Genomic DNA, 8,846 nt, shown 5'->3' with positions numbered 1-8,846 from the left:
TATTTCTCTTTTATTTTGTACTTTTTATTCTTTTCCCTCTTTTTAATGGAATGAATATACATAATCAAATGAAATAAAATAGAAAAAAATTACAAAGGAAAAGTAAAAATCATGTTTTATCATCTTTCACACACACACACAAAAATCCATATTCATGTCTCTAGCTAGTCCAATTGACACTTTAAGCTAAAATAATGAATCTATTCAAGCACTGAATACTTAAAGTAAAAAAAAAGGGACTGAGAAGGGTTAAGCACTAAGCCTTAATTTGCCTAGGCTATAAATCAAACATTTAAACAAATAGGTGAATAAACAAAGAAAAGGGCCTATAAATGTTCAAATCATGAGCACTGAGGATATTTATATATGTAACGTTAGCTTGAAATCTCAAATGATCCAAAGATAGCTTAAATCATTCCTTCGATTAAATTTCACCTCAAGACAGATTCTAGGTTCAATTTTAATACCATTTACACACATGTAATCAATCTCTAGCTAACTACTAATTTGAATAAGTGCCCAAAGTTTTAGGGAAATCAATTGTAGAAAAATAATATAAAACTTGAATAATGCAAAACTATCTCTTAATCTTAAAACATGGCATGGTGTATCATCATCGAATTAAAACTAGTTGATTTCTCTTTTTTCTTACATATTTTTCTTTTATTCACTAAAAATATCCTAACTTTAAACAATCAAAAGCGAATGAAAATAACAAAAAAAGACACTTGAAAACAAGCAGCTTAAGTAATTAAAAAACAATGAAAGTGTACTTCTTTTCCTAAACTTAAAACCACATTGTTCTCAATGTGAGAAAGGCATGATCTATACAACAAAATAAAAAAAATAAAAAAGAACTAAAAATATGATAGGTAAAGAAAGAAAACTCATTTAATAATTAGTTATGGAGTCATCTGTTGGATCTAATGCCCTAAGTGTAATATTTTTGTCTATTTACACTCGTAATTTTTTTCGAACAAATTGGTTAATAAAATTATTCATGAATTACATTAATATCCTTTGTATATTGTCTCCATGTGGTTTTTGCATGTAAAGCAAAATAAAGAAAAATCTTGGCTCATTGGTTGTCTAATGTTTAAACTAATACAAAGTGGTATGACGTGGTCGGATCGTAATACAAAAAGACAACTTATATTGGTAGATGAACCTAAACATGTCCTTATATTAGTAGACAAACCTACACATTTCCTTAGTCTAATTGAAAATTAGTAAACTGATTGAAAGATTAGTATGTCGCATATCAAATCCAATTGGGGAGATGCCTTGTTTTAGGCATTGAAGCGGATAACTCTCAAAAGATAGAGACATAGATGTGACTGACTAGAATAACATTACATCGGATTGGACCCAAGAAGAATATATTATGAATCCATTTATGGATTTATTCACTTGTGATATTTAAATTGTAACATACCTTAATCTTGAGTTGTAACAGCCAAATTTTTGCTAAACCGGAACAGTGGTTTTGGAACCACAAATCTAAGGTTTTAAAATTTATTTTTTTTTATTTTAATATTTAAATAATGATATTAGAGTTGTGTGAAATTTTCGTAAATAAATTTTCTCGTTTAAGTGTTTAATTCGGTAAAAATGACTAAATCGCGTAAAGCATAAAAGTTGTGTTCTATAAGCTAAAGGTATCAAATAGCTATAGAACTTAAAAGTGAAGGTCCTTATGTAGTAAATATTCCATTTATGAGATAGTGGATGATAGTGAAGTGACAATTGGTGTTATTATTAATGTTTTTAAAGGGTAAAAGGGTAAATAGGTAATTAACTTAATAATAAATAAAACAAAGCCAAATATCATCATCTTCCATCCATTTAAAATCAAAAATAGGATTTAAAATAGCCATTGAAGAGCTTGAAATTTGGCCATGGTTTTTTTTCTCAAATAGGTACGGTTTTAACTTCGTTTTTAATGATTTCTACGTTTCTGTGATCGTTGCAGCTAGAACTAGTTAGCCTAGGTCTTCGATTTCAAAATTGTTAAAGATTTCGATAGTTTACATTGAGGATTTTATGTGGTCTTTGATGTTTAATGATGAAATGTGAATATTTGATGTTAGATTTTTCATATTTTATAAAGTGATTTTTGATGAAAATCTAAATTAGGGATTTATTTGTGAAATTTGCAAATTAAGGAGTTGAAATGTGAAATAAATGGAATTAATGGGCTGCTAGGGACCTAGGGAAGATTCGACCAAGCATGGGTTTAATGAAATTATGTGTATTTTGTATTGTTTTGAAATAGGGACTAAATTGAAAAAATGTGAAATTTTAGGGGCTAACGTGAAAAATTCCTATTTATGTGTTTTTGGATGAAGTTAAATGGATATGTGATTAAATAATTTAAATTTTAATTGATTTAGATCAAGAAAGAAAGAAATCAGAGTTAGATCGGGAAAACTCGAAAGTTGTCGAATAGTCGTTCCGATCCATTCGTTTCCGAACGAGGTAAGTTCATAAGTAAATAAATGTTCTTCAATTAAATTGTATATACAAATATATATGTTTCCGAATTGAACTGAGCATGGGATGACTTGTTTCGAGCTTGAATTGATTGAATTACGACGTCCGAAAGCCCGTATGAACCACAGGAATAGTATAGGATACGTATGTCATGATGTTAGGACTTTCGAGGTGTGGTTTCGTGTAGGACCATGTCTGGGACATTGACATCGATATGAGATTATGTGTAAGACCATGTCTAGGACATTGGCACCGTATATGATTCGTGTAAGACCCTGTCTGGGATAGAGCCATCGATATGTGATAACATGTAAGACCATATTTGGGGTATGGCATTGTATGTGATATATGTGTTTCCGAGTATCCTTAACGATTTCGAATGGTTCAATAGGAAATGTTAAAACGAGTCCGAATGTGAAATTGAGCTAAATGATTCAGATACGTATGAGGTTTATATGTTCATTAAAAAAAAGGTAAGTGAAGTTACTTAATGTGGTAATTTGGATTCTATGAGAAAAATAACTGTATATGTATATGAGATTAGCTAAATTTGGCCTATTTCGAATTGAATTATATATGTTCTTGTGATGAATTATTTCTTATGACGTACTAAGCTTTCAAAGCTTACTTTGTGAATTTTTTTTCTGTTTTATAGATATATAAAGCTAGCTCGAGTTCGGGGATCATCAAGGAACATTATCACACTGTCGATCGCTATTTCGGTACTTTAAGAGTTTGTACCTTTGACGTATGACATGTATAGGTTAATTTCGATATGGTTCATTTTGATCTGTATATATATCGCCATGCGAAAATGACTTGATAATGATGCTAATGTGCGTGTATATTGGGCCATGTAATTAGCTCTTTTTGGAAGTATGTTATATGGTATATCTTGTGTGGTGAATGGTCAAATAATTTGGTTTGAGTAATGAGGTAAATGATGGATGTATTTTTTTTTTTGACTTACGATGTATGTTCCTATAGGTTATATGATGAATATATATATTGATTGTGTATTGTTTATTTAGGTACGATTCTAAATGGTGACTAATGACTATGTTTTAGGTATGTTTCATTGGTTATATATATAGTTATAAGTGACATGTTGATGTTTGTATTAGGTTATGAAATATTATGTTTAGCTTAACATTGAATGGTGGAATTGGTATGTTTAGTATTTAGTTAATGGCATGAAATTATACTAAAGGATGTCTTAATGTATGCTCAGTTTATGAGATGAATTATGTTTGATTATGATTTAGGTATTCGAATGCCATGTAATTGATGGTCACATGGTTCGAACTTTGTATTTATGAAGCACGTGCACTATGATTTTGATGATTGTTGGTTGGTTAGTAATTTGATTAGATAAATGATATTGATATAGTTGAATATTAAGCATGATTCATATATATGAAATGACTAGAAAAGTATGATTGATTTTGGTTGACTAAGTGTTTCAAATATACGAATTTGACTTGTAAAAAAATTTGTAAATGAGATTATATTACTTTGTGATTGAATTGTATTGAATAATTGTTCTGAACTGTGTTTTAATCGGTAATGCTTCATAACACTAATCTGGCGACGGATTTGGTTAGAGATGTTACATGAGTGGATGATGGACTATGTATGCGTGACTCATAAAATTTAATGTAAGTAAAAGCCTGAGTTCAAATAGATAAGGAACTGAAAGTTGGTGTATTGGGTATACGACTTCTACAATATGTAGCATCATTCAAAATTGTGAAATTCATAGCTCAAGACACGGGTAAATAATATCCTCCAATTGGCATTACATGATAGATTAAAAGTAAACATTGCCATGGATCGTTCGTCTTTGTAATGGATGACTTGATTATTATTTGATAGTAATTGACTTTTCATTAAGGAAGATGTAATGATTACCATGAGATAAAATAGGATCCATATTTGGGAGAGCGGATTTATCTCAAAGAGATTAATGATATCCTATGAGGGTAACATACTTATGACAAGGTTATTGGATGAACATTGATTGAGTAGCTTTCTTAATAGTATGTCATTAGGGAGAGCTCAATCATAATACTATAGTGGAATGACTTCGTAACTAAATGAGTTTATAATTTATAAGAGAAAAGCTAGAACTTAATTATAAATAATTTGAACCCTAATCACATATGTCCAATCAGTCTCTTCACTAGCTCGTTGAAACTAGAAATGAATTGAATGTTAGATCAAATGTACAAAAATGGATAGAAATGGTAAAGTTAGAGAAATGAGAAACATTTGGAAATAAATGTGGTTTTCTCTAAATTTAAATGACCTGAAAAATTAATTTATGGTTTTTTAAATTATTAATTGAATAATTGAAGTTTGAAAATAGAATTAATTAATTGGTCATTGTGAATCCATTGAATGTATAAATATTAAAAATATCTTCTCATAAATTATTTTACAGTAAAGTTATCATGATTTTAATGAAATTAGAATCGAGTTGATAAAATTATTTAATTAGAAATTTAATTTTATTTTAAGAAATAGAAAAAAAATGTATTGGGTTGGGTTGAATTATAAAGTACTGGTTAAAAGTCCAAGAAGTACTTATAATTGGACACAATACGGGAGAGGCCTAAAAGCCCCTATGTTAATACTAGGGATGACAAACCCTAGTATAATTAACTAGGGTTGCCGCCCTCTAATCCTAGTTAGATTAGGATTTTGTTTTTCTATTGAAATAGATTTATACTAATTCAACAAGGGTTTCACTTCTTCTCTCTATAAATAGATGGCCCTGGTAAGGCTATACGTATAACTTTGAAATATTGTTATTCTACCGGAAAATAGTGAGAATTTTTTTCTAAGTATAAATTCTACTTTCCCGAATAACAATCCTTCCTGTTTTTATTGAAGTGAGATTTATTTTCCCACTAAAAGTAAAGTAAATAATTTCTTGTTTTTTGTTTGATTCGAATTCGTTCGAGCCCATACTCAAAGTAGTTTGTGGTACTTGAATAACGGAGAAGGTCATTTGGTTAAAAGCCGAGAAGAACAAGGATCCGTCTAGCCGAAAACACATATTCAATTTCTGTAAAGGTTTATTGTTATAAATATCACAACTAGATCGGTTTTCAAAATTTTAATTTTCTATTGTGCAAGAAAATAATTTTCAAACCAGATTTTTTTTCTAACATCATTCTTATCTAGAAGCAAGCAACCATTAAGCCTAAATGGTGACGAATTTAGAGTGGAGTAGTCTACCATATCATTACTTGCAAGTTGAGACATGCGTTGATTTTGAGTCAGTAGTGTCTCAAAATTTTGTAACATGTATAAAGATAAGATCTGCAAATGTTGTTATATCCTAGTTACATATGATGGAACACACTGACATTGTCATCATGGTGAGTGAGCTTATTGAACTACTTCTTCATTTGGACCAAGTCTTATGTCACCCAAGAAGCCTAAGAAGATAAGCGGGGCGAGCTCCTTTACAATTGTTGCAATATAACATGTTGTTAGACTTGCTAAAGAAATGAAGATTTAGAGTATGACAGATAATTATAATAATGTGGTTGTTGGTCTTGTTGGGGAAGTCGCAAATATATGTGAAGGTTTTAGTGTTATGGTAGCTTATTTTGATATTCCTTTGGTTGTTTTGATGACTTCTAACAATGAAGAGGGGAAAGGTTATTCTTTAATCCTAAGGAAGCAAAGGCCCCATTTACCTGCCCCATTCTCTTTTCAAAGTAACGATTATTGCAATGGAGGAAATCAGGGAACACCTTGTCATAGAGGTTTTGGTCATGTTGGTGATGTTGGGCATAGTTGGTTTCGTTTTTGTACTCTCTAAGGATATCTTGTTTTGATAAAGCCATGAATTCTTGTTTGAGTTCTCGTAGACAACGCCAATTATTGATGCCAAATCTGTTGAGGGGTTTGTGAATGGTTCACACCATGGTAGTGCCACGAGCCACTACTAATGTTTATGAAGAGTGGAGAAGAGTCAAGACTTGGGAAAAGTATTAATATATGAGAAGAGCTCTTAGCCTTCTTGATGGTTGGAGGAGCTTATACAAAGGAGAAGGAACTTGATGTAGGTCTATTTTACATGATAATTACCTTATAGGCTTAAATTGCTTCTAGAATCAAAAGAAACTTCTTTTAGGATGCGGCTAGAAGTGACATGATTTGATTGGTCTTGGAGTTTTAAGGTGTGACGTAATGTGACTATAGTTATTTTAAGGTTAAAAAGGTGAGGTCATGTGAAGATGACCTTGTCTTAAGCAAGCTTCATCAAGCTAATTGAATCTAATTGTGAGGTGAGCTTTATGTGGGGATCAATTGTTGGGTATAATTATTTTTATTAAACAAGTTTAGTAGTCAAAGTATCAAACAAATTTTTAATTTTGAAAGCATAATAATTATGATTACAAACGATTAAAAGAGACAAATAAACAAAAAAAGGGACAATTTATAGATGTAGAGAAGGTTAATATATATTTTGCCCTCTATACTAATCCAAAAGTACCTAGTTGGTATCTAATTTTTTTTCTAACTAGTTGGCACTTGAACTTTTATTCCTTCACTCAGGTTGGTATATCAACACTAACACCATTAATTTGTGCTGATGTGGCACTAGTAGCCAATCCGATGGTAACAAGTGGTAGCATCTTAACATGCTACGTGGCAAATAAAAATAAAAAAAAAATATATTTAAAAATATATAAATTAATAAAAAATATAAATTCTTTTGACATTAAAAATAAACCTGAACAAATATTTATCCGGATTCATTCTAATATGTTTTCTTAGTAAGTTTATATATTTTTAATTCTTTTTACAAAATATTAGTTTTTTAGGTTATTATTAGTTTGAAAAATATATAAAATATAAAATTATAAAAATATAAACTAAGTAGAATTAAAAATATATAAAAAACTATAATATTTTAAAAAATATAATATATACATTTATACAAAATAAAAAATATATAAAAAAATAAAAATTATAAAACTATAAATATATAAATTATTAAAAAACACCTTTTGTCTAGTTTTACCCTTTTGTTCAGTTTCATTCTTGATTTAAATTTTTTATTATTAATTTATATATTTTAAAATTTTCAAAATTGTATATATTTTTAATTTCAAAACAAAAAAAAGTAAATAACATGATATTTTATAAAAATTAAGAATATATAAACTTATTAAAATCACATTTGGAATGAATCTAAGCAAATGTGTAACAACCCATTTTCAGTGAAATCAGAACAGTGGTTTTGAGACTATAAATCGGAGCCCAAAAGAAAATTTATTTTAATATTATTTTATGGTTTATTGTATGATAGGAATATCATATGAAAATTTCGATAAGAAATTTTACCGATTACATGTTTAATATGATGAAAAGGACCAAATTGCATAAAATGCAAAAGTTGAATTCAAGTACTAAAGGTACTAAATAGCTATGGAATTCAAAATTTGAGGTCCTTATATGGCAAATAGACCATTTAGAGGAGTTAGTAGATAAGGATGATTAGTCATCAATGGAATATAACAAATTAATAAGGCTAGTTTTGGAAATTAAGGATTAAAGTAATATTAAATAAAAGAAAAAAATATAAGATCATCATTTTTCATCATTTTTCCTAAATTAAAGACATGGAAATCCTAGTTATGGGTGTTGAGTTCAAGCAAGTTATTTTGGCTTAATTAGGTATGAATTCCTGTACCGTTTTTAATGATTTTTATATTTTTGAGATCGTAATAGCTTAATCTAGCTATCTCGGGGATTAATTTGCAAAATTATTGAAGTACTAGAGTTTTGCCATGGATGAGTATAGTTGAATTAAGAATTTTTATGGTAGAAAATGAAAGGTTGTTGGTAAATAAATAAATTTTATAAAGAGAATTTTGATGAAATTGTGATTTAGGGACTAAATTGAAAAGATGGAAAATTCTTGGAAAAATTTTGAATTTTATGAAATACAAATTAGTACACTTTGTGTGTAGTACCCGTGTATCCATCGATATTTTAAATGATTCAACGGGCAATGTTCTATTATAAGAAAATGTGAATCCGATACGAAATGTTATCAGTATATACATGAAATTACATGGAAATGATATTACATGATATGTTGTAATATGAGAAGGATGATACATGTATGGAAATTGCTTGGTGACTATGTTCAACTATGTTTACGGTTATTATATGTGTTTACATGGCTAACATGATGAGGATATGTGTTTAGGCTTTTGGCCAAGTGAATTGGATATTTCTTATATACTTACCTTAAATGTTATTAAATGGTAAGTTAATTTCCATGTTATACGAACTTACTAAGCATTAAATGTTTACTCTGTCTT

Source organism: Gossypium hirsutum, chromosome D07, assembly GCF_007990345.1.
Source record: "Gossypium hirsutum isolate 1008001.06 chromosome D07, Gossypium_hirsutum_v2.1, whole genome shotgun sequence".
Lineage (NCBI taxonomy): Eukaryota > Viridiplantae > Streptophyta > Magnoliopsida > Malvales > Malvaceae > Gossypium > Gossypium hirsutum.
The sequence above is the reverse complement of the archived record's forward strand: the minus strand, read 5'-3'. Positions refer to the sequence as shown.